The sequence below is a fragment of the Grampus griseus genome (genome assembly GCF_964374135.1).
Source record: "Grampus griseus genome assembly, chromosome: 12".
NCBI lineage: Eukaryota > Metazoa > Chordata > Mammalia > Artiodactyla > Delphinidae > Grampus > Grampus griseus.
Window position 1 is genome coordinate 75,054,111 of NC_139006.1, and position 16,743 is coordinate 75,070,853.

Below are 16,743 nucleotides of genomic sequence, written 5' to 3' on the forward strand. Positions count from 1 at the left end.
CTGGGGTAAGAATGTGGACATCTTTGGCCAGGGAGTTGCGGTGGGGGGAGTTATTCTACTGATCATACTCACTTTCTCTTTTTTATTTAATGTCAAGTGTTTGTTAGGAAATCTGATATATTTGCTCTATGCTGATGCCTCAGATATTTTAGATAATTGATAATAGAAAGAACTGCTGTTTCAGTGAGGAGTGAAGCAACTAGTAAACATAATTAGAGCCAACATACATTTTTTGGGTTAAATAAGTAATTCTAGAAATTATAAAGATAGATGTAATATATATAATATTTTTTAAACAGTTAAAATTTTAAATATGTGCGGATATAGCAAAAAGTCCTAAAAGACTACTTTATGTTTTAGGTTAATACTATTACATCTAAAAACCAGATAATGTTAAAAAAAATGTATTGTGCTAATATTACATATCATATCTCTTAATAACAAATTAGTAACCAATTGCATTTAAAGTATAAGTACACTATTTAATAAACTTTACTTCCAGAACATTCTTGTGGGGAAGAAGGCAAACCTTTTTTCAAATGTCAATAAGGAGGAAAAACTGATAACAAAGATGTGGAGTTCACACAAAGCCATCCTGGAAAAAAAAATAAAATAGGGACTAATTCTTTTCCAGGAAACAAGTAAGTTCCAAATTAGTTGGGAATTCTGTAAATTATGTTTTCCCATTCTATTAGCCCCACAGAAAAGCTGTGCCACACATTTAATAATTTATAAGCCTAATTTATAATAATTTTACTGAAAATAAGTCATAAAATACAGGTAGTTCTTAGGACTTGAAAATGTTCTATAGAAACTATAATTTGTGGGTTGAATCCAAACAAAAAAGCAAGAGAAAAAAGTGAAGCAGCATCGCTTATTATGAAGGCCTACCAAGCATGAGATGGTACATGTATTTCAAATAACAATGCTATAAGGGTAGGTAGAATTTTTAAATGGGGAAACAGGCTCAGAGAAGTTGTATGATTTATCCAAGCTCAAATAACTTGCAGGGGCAGAACTAGACTTTGAACTCAGGTTTGTTGACTGCAAAGCTCATGCTCAACTCCATGCTGCTTCCCTGAATCCGAAGAAAAGATATTCTATGGATTTCTAATCTCTTTAGTTACAGGATAAACTTCTAATGTGAGTATATAACTCTTCACATAATATACATTCAAATTAAGTATTCTCTTTAAAAATATCCAGCTTATATGTTAGTGGTTATATGCTAAGTTTAGTAGTTTCAGGTAGTATAGTTTAAAAGGGATATATGTCCTATGGTTTAAATTTACATCTCCAAGAGATGTCTCTTAATTGTGAATTTGTGTAACTAAGGGTTTCACTCTTAACAGGACAGTTAAAACTTTACAGAGTGCTTGTTCTGTTGTTTTGTTCTTTTGATTTTCTCAGTAAGTTCTTTGTGCTAAGGAAATAAAACGCAAAGTCTCTCACCTTAAGTGTAGTGTATCTTATCTAAGGATGTCCTGAGATTGATAGGATGCTTGCTTCCTGGCATGTACTTCTCCACAAGGCATTTGGAGTATTATTGCTTTAGTAATTTAGATTATTTTAAAGTGGGTACATCTATGCTTCAGGTCCAGTTAAGTCTAATACCTCTAAATGTAGGACAGTTTTCATAACTGATGTTATATGATCACCATATTACTTTTTTCTTCGCAATATTAGCTGCTCCAATAGTGCATCACCATCGAAAGTATCTTCTTTAAAATGTATTAACTATTCAATGACAGATCAATTTTCAACTTGAAAACCATCATCAGGACATTCTTTTAAAATAACAGAGGAATCTTCTCCAATTAGAAAAATATTAGACAAGACAGGTAGCTCCAGCAGTAATTACTGATGGGTAATAAAATCTACTGAACAACAAAAGCACCCTTTTAAATTCAACTCTTTATTTATAGGGCTATAATCTCATATCAGATCTTCTGGATTAAGAATGAATTTTAAGAACAAGAAATATTCATCAAAAAGAGACATCTTCCCTTGAATTAGTGTTTTCTAGGTTTGGGGGGAAAAAATGGGAATTAGTAACCTGCAATTAACTTGCTGTATTTGTGCTCTTCTCATCAGTCAAAGTGCCTTCCATTGTAACTGATGAGACAGAGCAGAGGGCCAGTATTTCTTCATTAGTGCTGGTTGGCTTGTTTTGGGTTTTTGTTTCCTACTGAAAAAAAATTAACTGGTGATAATGAAATGGTTTCTGTCTTATTATAGGTGTTGTATAGTGAATCACTACAACCTTCGTCGGGATTGCCATCCATATTATTGGAGCATGGCATTTACTGAATTGAGGAGGCTAGACTCAAGGAAATGAGGCCACACAGGTTTTGCAATCCATTTATGCACATGGATATAAAATATACATTTCCTTGCATATAAGGAGAAAAAAAACTTCTTTTTCTCTTTTTTAAGAGAAAAATGAGGTATTTTCTTTCTTACCCATGCCCTATGCCCATTACACAATAATGACTGACAGCTGCCCAGAGGGCTTAGGTTCAGGAAAGGCTAATAAATGGCCAAATGAAAATAGCTCATTAGGAGCTAGAAAGCAATGACTTTTTATATCCTACAGCTAAATTTGTGACAAGTAAGATTATTGGCCTTACATTTTCCAAATGGTCTCCCTTCTTTCATTACGGGATAGGAGTACACACTGCTGCAAGTCAACATGTCTAATAGACGATTCCAGTCGAAGATGCCGCCTGTAAACAGCATGGCTATTCAGAAATGTACTGACTACAAGAACAATATTTCAATTGTAGTCATTCCCTCCTCATACTTGAAGGTCATGTACTTAAAGATCCCTGTGGGAATAAAATTGCAAGTTGAGAAACTATCACTGTAGATAAAAATGAGGCTGGAGGTCAGAGTCAGGAAAAAAGTCTATAAGAGTCCTTACACTTTTCACTCACTAGATATTTGTGCATGTATAAATATGTGTGTATATAAATAGTGCACACTAGATATAGTTAACAAAGATGTTTCACTTGTTTTAAAATTTGAAATAATGAGTATTATACTATTAATTTTCATTTGTCTTTCCTAGCTCTCCAGAATTTCTCAGAATCTCTTTTCCCCATAATTTCAAAGTCCTAGATTTTGTTTTACTTTGTTGCACATACCCATGCTAAAACGTTTTCTATGTCTGTTGATCCATTAAAATGCTCAACTCATTTCGAATCTGATAATCCCTTATTAGTAAAAGGAAAATATTTTATAATAAAGTAGCATGTATTTCAATATATATGTTCAGGAAAGACTTCACTAGAAGACCAAAAATGTCTCCTAAAATTTCCCAAGTGCGCCCAAAGGGATAATTACTCCCCAACAGGACCCTCTAATTTAGAGCAGAGGCCCACTGCTTGTTTTCATACACCCCACAAGCTTAAAATTGATTTTTCCATTTTTAAATGGTTGCGGTGGAAAAAAAAGAACAATATTCTCTGACATTAAAAAATTATATGAAATCCAAATTTCAGTGTCCATAAATAAAGTTTTATTGGAACACAGCTACACTCACTCATTTATGGCTTGTGTATGGCTGCTTTTGTGCTACAAGTGCAGAGTTGAGTAGTTGTGATAGACTGACTGGCCTGCAAAGCCTAATGTACTTACTAACTGACCCTTTACAGGAAAGTCTGAGGTCCCCTGATTTAGACAGCAGCATCTTCCAATACATCAAGTCATATATTCTCAGCTCTGTCCATCATAAACGCATGGCCAAATCAATCCCTCTTCATTCTAAGGCAGGACTTTACTTTGTCTTCTCTTCTTTTATCTTACCCCAACTCAACTCTGCTTTGGAGTTTGGGGGTTTTCTTTGTTTTTCTTTTGTTGTTTTGTGTGTTGTTTTAATTCTCTCCAGTAGGAATAACTTTTATTGTGCATACACAACCTATATATTCCTGACCCCAGCAGATTATACTTATTTTGTATCTAATTACTATTGCATGAGACTCCTTCACCTAACTGCCATAAATTAGCCCCCATCAGGTTCACCCATCATTTCTCAGGCTGCTGTCCTCAAGAGCTCCCTAATGAACTTCTGTTCCACCACAGGGAGTGTCACTCTGCTGCCCCCGTTCCTTCCACAGTAACTGCTCTTCGAATTGTTGACTACTCTTCTCCTGGCTGCTCTTTCCAAAGCGTGGGACAGACTCTGATTCCCCACTGCACAAATGAGATCAAGCCTTTAATAAAGGCTTAGGGGTAACAGAAGAAAGTGTAACACAAAACATAATCGACAGCTGCTACTAGAATGACTATTTTAAAGCCTACCACCCTAAATCTGCTGGGACCAGAATCACCCATTTCCAGCAAATCACCACCCATCTCCCTGCCTTGGTATCTGGGACCAAGTGAGCCCACGTCGGATGTGGAGGAAACTGTCTTCCCCAGTCCAAAGCCCACACATGTCTTAATCCATGTCTGGAGAGATGTCCTTACAATTTCAGATTTACGTCACTAGGTACCTATCTACACAAAGCAAGCACAGCTGAAAGGGTGCTATTTCCCTGGTCTATCCACTCTGGATATAACATCTTATTTTATTCTTTATCAGTTTTGCCCACCCAATTTAGGTGATTTTAGCAATACTTAAAGAGGTTCTTTTAACGTGGACCCTTTATAAAGACAGCAAAAACATTAGGTTAGTTGGGAATGACTGAACCCCAAATGTGGGATAAATACTGTATAATTTAGTAACAAATATTTATAAATATATATAAATCAAGTCATATATAAATTGGTCATAAACCAATAAATACTTTCTCTAACTCTGTAGCCTCTTTTTTCAACAGAGAAGCAGTCTGACCTCAAATCAGACCCAGAGAAAATAAGGAGCTACCTACTGACTTAAGAAAAGTATCTGCTGAAAATATGAGTCATTTGATCATATTAAAGACCAATAAAATGCATATAAACATATTTTATTTTTTGACTTGAATTATGTCATTCATTGATTGAATATTTTTTAATATAAGTTCTGGAATGCAGTTCTAGCTTGCAAATATTTTTAAAAGAAGCTTCATAATAGCACACTGGCATGTGCCCTCTGTCCCTAAAATAGAGTAGGGCCACCAATATTCTCTGTAGGCCAATCATGAGGTGTGAAATCAACTCACCTCCAAGTCTATTCCAGCAGATCCTGTTCACACATCAAATGAATGCACAGATCTATACACAGCAGTTTGTTCCTTATCCTGATTTTACTATCAAATGTATAAAAGATATAAGGCAGCACTACTCAACTCTGTAACAGCAGCATTTTTACAAACCAACCAGTTCCTTTCTAAAGAAAAAGAATTGGGGTTATATAGCCATGATGAATTTTTACATGTACATTTTTATGAGACTTAGTTTACATTTGGATATAAAATATCATCATCTATTATTTTTCCATCAGAAAGTCCCTTTCCTCAAACTACCAGTAGTATTTTGGGTATTACCTAAGAGACAGATTTCTAGTATTAAATATGAAACACAAGGGACAGCTTCTTAGGTGTTGAAGCTTAAAAACTTCAAATTCTCTTAAAAACTGAAGTTTCCTAACCTGATCTTTTCTTTAAAAAGAATTGCCTCTTATTTGTTTTGTTATTAGCTGTTCTAATTCATTATTATTAAAATACCTACTGTGTGTGTGTGTGTGTGTGTGTGTGTGAGAGAGAGAGAGAGAGAGACAGAAAGGCAGAGACAGAGACGAAGAGGGAGACAAAGAGAGACAAAGAAAGAGAGAATGAGAATAAGAAGAGAAAATAAACATGCTAAAAACCTTGAGCCTTGAACTTTGTAAGAAAGGTTATTCTGCAGATGGTTTCTCCATGGGTAAAATACAGGTCTCAAATATCTCTTTGGAAGTTTAACTTTAACTTATTCACACATTTCTTTATATTACAAACGAGCTATTTCAGGGTGTAACAGCACCCAAAAAGATCAGCAGAGAGATGATGGTTAGGAATAGGTGTGTGCAAGCATGGAACTGGTTATTTACGGAGGGGAGGTATCAGAGGGGACAATGGCATAAACTAGGGATTCTGTTAGCGTACCATTAACAAGGATTGTTAGCTGCTCTGGATAAAGACTAAGCTGATATAACAACAATAAAAATACAGAATAGAAGTTTACTTCTCTTTTATAACAATTAGAAAGTAAGGCAGGACTGCTCCATGAGGTCATTCAGAGACATGTGTTCCTTCCAACTTGGAACCCTTAGAATACACATAGTCAAAGTTGAGTTCACCCCACATCCCTTTTCCAGTCTACGGTTCTCATAGGGAAAGTGGGAAAAGGAAATCTGTAACCAGTAATTTCGTTCTAGGGAATTACTTGTACAAGTCACACTTGGTACATCGATTTACATATCACTGCAGAGAACTGAGTCTCGGGGCCACATCTAGCTGCAAAGGAGTCTGGGGAATGTGATATCTAGCAGGGCAATCATGTACCCATATAAACTCTATTACAAAGCAACAAGGGGAGAACAGCACTGGGAGAGAACCAGGTGCCTATTTGAGCACTTTATTATGGGTTCCCCAGTTATTGTCAGTCACCTGTTTTTTTTTAACTGAAGTATAGTTGACTTACATTATTATATTAGTTTCACATGTACAACACAGTGATTTGATCTTTTATAGATTATACTCCACTTAAAGTTATTATAAAACATTAGCTATATTCCCTGTGCTGTACATTACATCCTTGTATCTTATTTATTTTATACCTAGTAGTTTCTACCTCTTAATTCCCTCCCCTGTCTTGCCCTTCCCCCTACCCCTCTTTACCTGTTTTTACACTGTGGGGCAAAATTCCTTCTTTGAGGGAAAAAAATTGTGTACTGGATCTCTGTTACTCTTCACCCCAGAGACCTGCACATATTAGACCACTTACTATCTTTTGGATTAGACTGAGTCCCAGTCCCAACAAATAATGGGTTATTTAGTTCACTTTTTTTTTTTTCTGCAGTACGCAGGCCTCTCACTGTTGTGGCCTCTCCCGTTGCGGAGCACAGGCTCCAGACGCGCAGGCTCAGCGGCCATGGCTCACAGGCCCAGCCACTCTGCGGCATGTGGGATCTTTCCGGACCGGGGCATGAACCCGTGTCCCCTGCATCGGCAGGCGGACTCTCAACCACTGCGCCACCAGGGAAGCCCTAGTTCACATTTTTGAAATGTGAGGTCTCCCTTTAAGTAAGGGTCTGCCCAAGAAGGAAAAATGTGTACCTTTTGCCAAACTGAATATGTCTATGGGGAATCTAGTCTACTCCTTTGATGCTCTTGCCTTTCTTGCAGATTCTCAAGGGCCAGTAGAGCTCTCTTCACTTCAGAAAAGACTAAAATGCTAAATGGCAGATTGCTCACTACAGGTTCAATCTACCAGGGTCAGATTAAATACTTTTGTGAGTATTCAAAATTAAAACTTAACACAATAGAACTATGACATAGATTCATTGTCAGAATTATGTTGACTTTAGTTAGCTGACGTATTAGTCAGGGTTCTCCAGAGAAACAGAACCAATACGATACATATATACATATATAGGCAGGTGAAGACCAATGTCAAAGCTCAAAGACAGGGAGAATGAATCCCTCCTTACTCAGCCTTTTTGTTCTATTCAGGCCCTCAATAGAGTGGATGACAGTCCACACTGGGAAGGGCAATCTACTTTACCCAGTCCACTGATTCAAATGTTAGCTCATCCAGAAACACCCTCATAGACACACCCAGAATAATGTCTGACCAAATATCTGGGTACCCTGTAGCCCAGTCAAGTTAGCACATAAAATTAACCATCACTGATGATGACTATCTTTATTCTCTTCAGTAAAAGCTCTGAATTAGATCAAGTATGACAAAAATATCAGGTAGATAATGAGGAAAACAGTTTTGCTTTTTTTTTTTAAATTTCTAAAGGACTGGCATTTGACACATCAGCTTAGGTGTGACTTGGGATATATTTTAAGGAAACAACCATACTCCAGGCACAATTAATATGAGACACTCAGGCCACTTCCCAGGAATAGAAATATATACTGCAAATAGTCAGTCTGAGAGAGAACATGTAGCAATTAAAGAAGATCTTGCGATAAATTTGGAGAGTGGCCTTTTTCTCTCCCTCTCAGTAGTTTTCGCATAGTATTAAAGACCTTCTGAGATACCTAGATAAATATGATATAAAATAAAAATTCAAGAATAACATCCACAGTTAGGTTTTTTCCCTTTTAAAAACCTAATTTGCAAGCTTTTAGGCTGTCTGTATCTCTTGAAATGATGTATAAAAATGATAATGACACAGACCGTAACACAATCAGATAATTCAGATAATTACAGCACAAGAGTGGATTTCTTTTATTTCAATTGGCTATTTTAATTGATCAGATAAGCCTAATAATCAAGCAATTTCTACTTAATTTGTGCTAGGTACATATAATTTCAGCAGTCTCGAAGCATCATTATACTCCCTTAAAAAATTTGTTAAGGCTCTTTGGGAAAATGTAATGTCGAAATTTTAATGGCTTTATTGAGGGCACCAAATCTTAAAGGCATTAATAGAAAAATCCCCTCATAGTACTGCATTGGTTTCCTTGGTCTTAAGATATAGACAGACTACACAAACTTAGCAACCTTTCTCTTTCTATTCTTCAGGCTCACAGTATAGTTTAATAAGAGTAAGGAAAAACTTACAAAATATTCTTCAGGACCAAAGAGACATTCCTATTATTAACTAATAGTTTTTGGTACTGGAAGATAGTTCCCAGTATGAATCCCAAAGATATCAAAGTTTTTAGTGTTCATTAAGTAGCTAAGAAAACATCAGAGGGGAAACCTAGTCTGCAAAACTGTGGCCTTGAGATTTATAATCATCTCCCCCATCTAGTCTTTGTATATAAAGTGCTTATTGTTAGAGATGTTCTAATGTGAGTGACCAAGGGTTTTGCTTAAATGAGATAACTGCTACTTAAGAAGGCTGCCAAGATGGAGAAAGCAAGTAGGTTTGCTTTTGCTGATTGCATTTGAATTTCATTTTCATTTTAATGTCATGAACCAGTTGCAATCAGACTCCGGGCCTTGTATTTGCTCTCCATCTGCTGCTGGACCAAGGCAATGAGAAAGTACTTCTAAGGACTATGGGCTCACAGTTGATACAAACGGAGTATCCTTGTCAGGATTAATAATGCAGGCAGACAAGTGGATGTTTATTTTAGATCATTCATTCTGACAAGACTGTCGATTTCGAGTTGCTGCAACTGTGGGTAAGGGAAGTACTGAAAGTGGCTGCAGGCAGAGAACACCCCTTAAGGGGGATTCTGGGGAGGAGGGTCAATATCCTGATGAAAAGTCTTCTTGGATTTATCTACAGTTAGCTTTGAGCTTGTAAAATCTAAAGTGAAATCAAAGTGTATTTCCAGGACTTGATGCAATAAAGAAGTAACCATGGCAATTGCCTGCACTGCATGGAGACTGAGGGAGGAAGTACAGTCTCAGACTTCATGTACATTAGAAATACCACAGAAAATTAAGTAGGAAAAGTCTTGGAAAAAGCGAAGTGTGTGAAGAGAAGATGACAAGATATTATTGGTTGCTTTGTTTGGTTCACACAAGTAGAAACTACAGTTAATTCATTTTTCCCTGTTTGAATTTCTGCAATTTTTGTGGTAAGAATTAACAAGACTCGGGATCGGGAAAAATCAGCACAGAAATACTTCTTGGTCAGTTAGCGGCACGTATTGCTGAAGTAAGATAAATGGGTTCTGATTTTGAAAAGCAATTATTCTGCAGAAAGGATATAGCCGTCCCTCCCCTTACTGTGATGAACAATGTGTTTACTATAAAATGCTAATTAGCCCTTAAAGTTATTAATGTAATTATTGTTCATCTAAGGACATAAATCTGACAGCCCCTGAGGACAAGGGCATTGCTCACTTAGAATAAGCAGGCTTAAAGCAGTTTTTGCTTCCCTGTTTGCTTATTTTAAACTAAATCACTCTTCAAAGAAAGATGAAAATAAAATATCATCAAGTTGCCAGTCATTCAAAGAGGACAAAAATGCTTGGAGCTGAAATTAGAGGTTATGAGACACACTGACATTTGTGTTTACAAGTAAGGCATTATTTTTTAGGCCTAATAATTAGAGCAGATCATGGATTTAAAAGTATGTGCTATGTACGCCTCATTTAATCTCTGATAGGGCATCTTACTTTGAGTACGGTGTGGAAGAATCATTTGGGCAGGGAAGAAAATGAAAAATGGTATTGCTCTATTAAATAAATATAGAAGACTTTGAAAAGAGTCTGTTTATTTACATTTCTACAGAACTTCAAAGTTATGTGTCTCTAGGGCAATATTGCCAGCTTGTCCTCATTGCCTTCTTCAAATACAGAGGTATCACTCTAGTTGTCTGGAGTAAATAAAATTTCCTTGCCACAAAGAGAGAAAACATATTAGAAATTCGCCAGTCGTGTTCAACACTATTTAACTGAAAATGAGGTTTGTACTCCTCATTAGGATGGAAAGGAGTGGGCAGTCTCACTGCCCAAATTCCCAGCCCTTTTATTGGAAAAATTCTTCATATTGCATGTAACAGAAAATCCATGGCTTAAACAAAAATAGAGAATGACTTTTCTTTTATAACTGGACACTCTGAAATGTAACTAGCTTCAAGTATAGTTTGATCCAGAAGTTAACTGTGCATCAAGGCTCCTGCTGTTTTTCACTGTGGTTCTCACAACTATGCCCTGCTCTGTGTGTTGTCTTTGTCCTCAGATGCACTCCCCTCAGCAGCAATACTGGCTGCAGCAGTTTTAGAAATCAGAGCCATATGTTACATGGTCCAAAGAAAAAGAATGCTTTTAAGTCTCCTGGAAGAGCAAGGAAGTGGCTTGTAAGGAGGATGCCCCTGCAAAGGTCTACTTATGGCTTACTGAGCCACACACCAAGTGCAACAGACTCTATATGTGGCCTATCCAATAGTTATTACCACCTTCCTCCTTGGTAATAGAACCTCGATTTTGTTTAAGAATGGAGCAGCAATGTTCTCAGGGAAGTGGGCCACTTCTTCAGTCTTCAGGGGTGAACCAACCATAATTGAACTAAGTCAATCATGGTAATACTACTACTTTTTCCAGTGACTAGTTTAGGGCATGAGTGATTCCGGTCAACAGAACCTTTAGAGAAGTCTACTGGAAGCCTCTGGAAAAGATTTTCCTCTCTAATAATAGAGAGACATTTAGGTAGACATCTCTAATCTCTCTACCCTTCTTTGGATGTTATTATATAAGGAAGTAATAGTTGGAGCTGTGGCAGCCATCTTGTGATTATGAGAATCTTAGAGAGGCTGATGCAGAAACTAACTTTGTTGAGTCATGGAAAAAACCATGGAGCCACCTTATTCTAGAAATCTTTTTGTGGAGAGGGAAAATAACCTCCTGTTTCTTGTGACACTTTTAGTCAATTATTCTGTTACTTGCTACCCAAAGCTTCCTAACAAAATCAATCCTGAGAAGTCAGGAGATGGATGTGGTGATGAGCTTAAGTCCTCCAGGCTTACCTACTGAGTGGTGGGTGGATTAGTCCTATTCAAAGAGCTCAGCTGAGAATGGAAAAGAGTTCTCTAGAGGAAAATCTGAGTCATTTCAAGAAAGGCAAAGGGGAGAGAGGATGCAATCCACCTTCATCAAAAATACCATTCAAGTTGCTAATCAGGAACTCTGTTAACTGTAAAGGTAATGAGATGATAGATTCTCATTTTCAGATGTCTGCCAAGCATTGCTTCCTAGATGTCCCACAAGTTCATTGCACTCAAAATGTTTAAAAAAAAACACATCTTTCCCCTCAAAAGCTGTTCCATCTTTTATATTCCACATCTCAGGGTATAAAAATCTTTCACTAATTCAAATAAACTGGAAACTTCAAAGACATTCTTTTTTTTGTTTGTTTTGTTTTGTTTTTTGGCTGCGCCGTGTGGCATGTGGGATCTTAGTTCCCCAACCAGGGATCAAACCTGTGTCCCCTGCAGTGGAAGCGCAGAGTCCTAACCATTGGATCGCCAGGGAAGTCCAAAAGATATTCTTGACTCTTCCTTCATCACCACCTCCTACTATGGTCATAAATTCTGTTCCTTCCATATCCAAAATGTCTCTTGGCTTGGTCTCTTCCTCATTATTCCCATTTCCTTGCCCTAATCGATGTTTTATGCCCCATCACAATGGCTAGCTGGACTTCTAGGCTTTAGACACATCTAACTCCAATTCACCATCTCATTGCTATTAGAATTAAACATACCATTGAATAATTTTTAAAACAACCCTTCAAAAATTTCTTATACTGTTCCTAATATAAAGCCTCTGACTACTTTGTTCCCTAAGTTCACACTTCCAAACATACTTCTAAATACACATAGTGATTAAGCTAACAATAAGCAAATTTACTTTAATAGAAATAATATTTGCTAAAGAAAATAGAGTAATACCTAGGGCAAAAGAATAGAATGAGAAAAGCAAGGGCTTTGGAGTCAGGAAGTCCTGGACCTGAATCTTAGCTTACTAGCTGAGTGAATTTGGTCAAGTCTCAACCTCTCAGAGTTCTACTTCCTGACTCTCTGAGTATGGGGAATACAGTCCCCACTTTAAGAGCTGGCAGGGGACTGAAATGAGGTAACAGAGGTTAAGGATTTAATGCAGAATGACAGTAGACACTCAACAAATAACTATTATTGTTGTTCTTATTACTGGGCACTTACAAAACACTGGATTTTCTTCCTTATCCAGATGAAGGCTATTGCAGAGATTTTTTTTTTAATCCACAGATTCATGTACTAACACTCACACGCTTTTCACATAAAAGAGCATACCAGGTTCCTACTCAGTGACAATGAGCAATTTTAATAATCTTTTTTATTCTGATTTCCCAAGCCCAAATCTGATGAACAGTAGCAAATTGAAAGGCAGGAGAGTAAAAATGGAGAGAAATAGTAGATGACAGCAAGGAAGCTTAAAGATATACCTTAACATACAGGTTTAAGAACTCAAAATGCGCAACAGCGGGGCAAATGTACTTCGCAACCCAGAGTAAACCACCATGAGAGGTATAGAGAAAGAGCATTATGTGGTGGTTAAGAGCACAGATTCTGGACTCTGCTGCATCGGTTTGAAGCTCAGCTCTACTGCGAGCTAGCTTATGGGCTCATCAAGTTTCTCAACCTCTCTGTGAAATGGAGACAATCATCATACCTATGCCATAGAGTTGTATGTAAGTAAATGCAGAAGTAAATAACTTAATGCTCTAGGGCACTTAGAACAGTTCCAGACCCATAGCAAGTGACCACAGAAGCACTAGCTTTTATTATTACAACACAGTACCATCAACAGTGCTTATCTGAAAGAATGAATCATCAAATATTATCCCTGTATCCTCTGTTTTTTCTTTTTTTTGTGGGGGGGAGGTACGCGGGCCTCTCACTGTTGTGGCCTCTCCCATTGCGGAGCACAGGCTCTGGACGCGCAGGCTCAGTGGCCATGGCTCACGGGTCCAGCCGCTCCGCGGCATGTGGGATCTTCCCGGACTGGGGCACGAACCCGTGTTCCCTGCATCCGCAGGCGGACTCTCAACCACTGCGCCACCAGGGAAGCCCTATCTTCTGTTTTTAAAGAGAAGTGGCAATCACTTGAAAGGCAGGAGAGTGAAAATGGAGAGAAATAGTTGATGACAGCAAGGAAGCTTAAGCTTAATCACTTTCTCTTTGAGAATTGATGCAATCAAAAATGTTACATTCTTAAACATATGGTGAAAAAATTTAGGTATCTGAAATATTTATGTTATCTGCAATTCCACTGAGAGTAACAGAAAAATGAGATACTACATTTAGATTCAGAATTTTTAAGTGAATGTTATTCTCAGTATATTAAAAGAAATCTTTTCTTCCACCATGTCTTAGGAATTGAAAAAAGAGACAGGGAGAAAGACAGGTTCTTTTGAAAGGAGTTCCTGCGCATAGCCGTGGGACAGCTCAGCCTAAGTGGAAGTTCCTGGGGTGAGGAAAACTTGGACACAATTCAGCTGTTTCTAAGTGACATAAAGACCCAGCCTTGCAGTTTGTGAGACTGCCAGATCTCTCTTGGAATAAGGCTTCCCTACCTTGCACACAAATGTGTCACAGATGTGTTTCTTCTCTTTTCTGAAAAGAGACCACAAAACAAATCTACTCATTCCTATTCCCTTAATCAAAAGAAGCAGGAGACAGTGGTTCTTGCATTTTTCTAAAGAATGAGTAAAAGCTGCTTACTAAATTTTTGTCGGTATATTGTCTCAAGCTAGTAAGTATCTCTGCTTTAGAGATTTTTTAAAAATAGTAAATCACTCAGAAAATGTTGTGCTCAATTTTCAGTCTAAAAGCAGATTAAAATCATGTATCATCATCACTCACAACTTTTTCATTGTACCTCATCAGGAGAAAGAAAATAAGAGTTGTATTGATTAATGGTCCTAATTCAGTCTAATTTTGACAATAAGTTAATACAGTCTTCAATATTTCAATCTTTGTAATAAATCTTCTGAAGGTGGAAAGAAATGCCAGCCAGTGCCAAGAAAACGTAGGGTTAGTGTGCCCTCTCACAGTGTAGCACCTTTTCTCATTTAATCCCTCCCAATAACCCTTAGAGAGTCTAAACAGAAGGGTTGCTAGGACTTTGCGGTGAAGAAGACTGCCTGACATTATCCTTCAACTGCAGTTGTGAGCACTAAAAAAATAGCTGACAGATAAGTCAATGAGATAATAATTTTATTTTCTTATGGAATCTTTTGGATTCTCTCAGCATTTAGGGCTTTTCTCCAAATAATAACCAATTGTTTAAGTAGGTAACTTCCAGCGGAAGGATTATTAAAAGTTCCCCCATCAATATTTACTCTTGAAAAAACAACGAGAAGCAAATCAAATTTTGGAACATATAAAAATAACATTCTACTGCAATCAAGTACTTTATCCCACCCATATAAGACTCTATTAGTAGACAAGAGATAAATCCAATATGATTTGTTCAGTAAAAGAACAAAAGAAGTTTCATAAAATTCCCACCCTTTCCTAAGAACGGTGAAAATAATAGCTAATATTGACTGAATGCCTCCTATGCTCCAGGCTCTCTGCTATGGTTGAGAATCATCATCTCTTTTAACCATCTCATCAACCCCATCCAGAAGATGGCATCACAGAACTCAATTTAAAACTCAAGGCTTGTGCTTCCCTGGTGGCGCAGTGGTTGAGAGTCTGCCTGCCGATGCAGGGGACACGGGTTCGTGCCCCGGTCCGGGAAGATCCCACGTGCCTTGGAGCGGCTGGGCCCGTGAGCCATGGCCGCTGAGCCTGCGCATCCGGAGCCTGTGCTCCGCAACGGCAGAGGCCACAACAATGAGAGGCCCGCGTACCGCAAAAAAAAAAAAAAAAAAAAAAAACCTTCTATGGTTAAGGAAAAAAAAAAATGCAATGATTTAAGAAAAAAAAAAAACCTCAAGTCTTAGAGACACTAAAGAATTTGTCTAACACCTTATTTCCAAACCTGGGCTTTAATTCATCATAATATACTACTTATACTCTTAGTTAAAAAAGATTATAAGGCAACAGTCTTAATCTGATAAACTATATTTATACTAAACCAACAGCCAATATCATACGAATGGCAAACAACAAATCAATGCTTAAGAACCTTACGACCACACATGAAAGACATTAACAATTTATACAAAAACCCCAAGTAGATACATATGCGGAAAAAATTATCATCTTTACTAGTATGTGAAAGTGTAATTTTTGAAAGTGAGACACCCTTTATATTCACATTTATTTATTTTATTGGTCAAAATAGCAAACATTTCAAATATAATTCTTTTTTTTTTTTTTTTTGCGGTACGCGAGCCTCTCACTGTTGTGGCCTCTCCCGTTGCGGGGCACAGGCTCCGGACGCGCAGGCTCAGCGGCCATGGCTCACGGGCCCAGCCGCTCCGCGGCATGTGGGATCCTCCCAGACCGGGGCACGAGCCCGCGTCCCCTGCATCATCAGGCGGACTCTCAACCACTGCGCCACCAGGGAAGCCCTCAAATATAATTCTTTAAGGATACACTGGAATAATTACTTGTAGAAGGGCAAATGTCTCAACTTCTCTGGACAGAAATTTATCAGTAAATATAGACTCAGACATTTCATACCCTTTGTTCAAATAATTCAAAACATTGTTCAAAACATTACACATTTACCCTAAGGAAATAATTAGAAATTTGAACAATTTATATGAAAAGCTATCCTTTGAAATGTTATATCTAACTCTGAAAAAATTGGAACCAGCCTAACTATTGAACAATAGAGGGATGGTTATATTAATTTTAGTTCATTCTTATTACAGAATATTAAGCTAACTCCTAAAATCCTGTTTGAATATTCACACAACTTAAAAATGATTTATATCAAAATATAAATAGCTAAAGCTAAATGAAAAAAGGGTAGAGTAGTTAAATATAATACAATCCTAATCACCTATTTATACATTAACGGAAAATGACTGAAAGTAAATACATCAAAATGTTGACAATAGTTATCAACATATCTATTAGGTTATGATAGGTATATGATTGATTTTGATCTACATCTTCATGTGTTTCTGCATTTTCCAAAGTCCCTACAGGATTTTGCATAAGTGTTAAGTGTTATACTCTTTAAAAATGTTATTAAAAAAACAAGA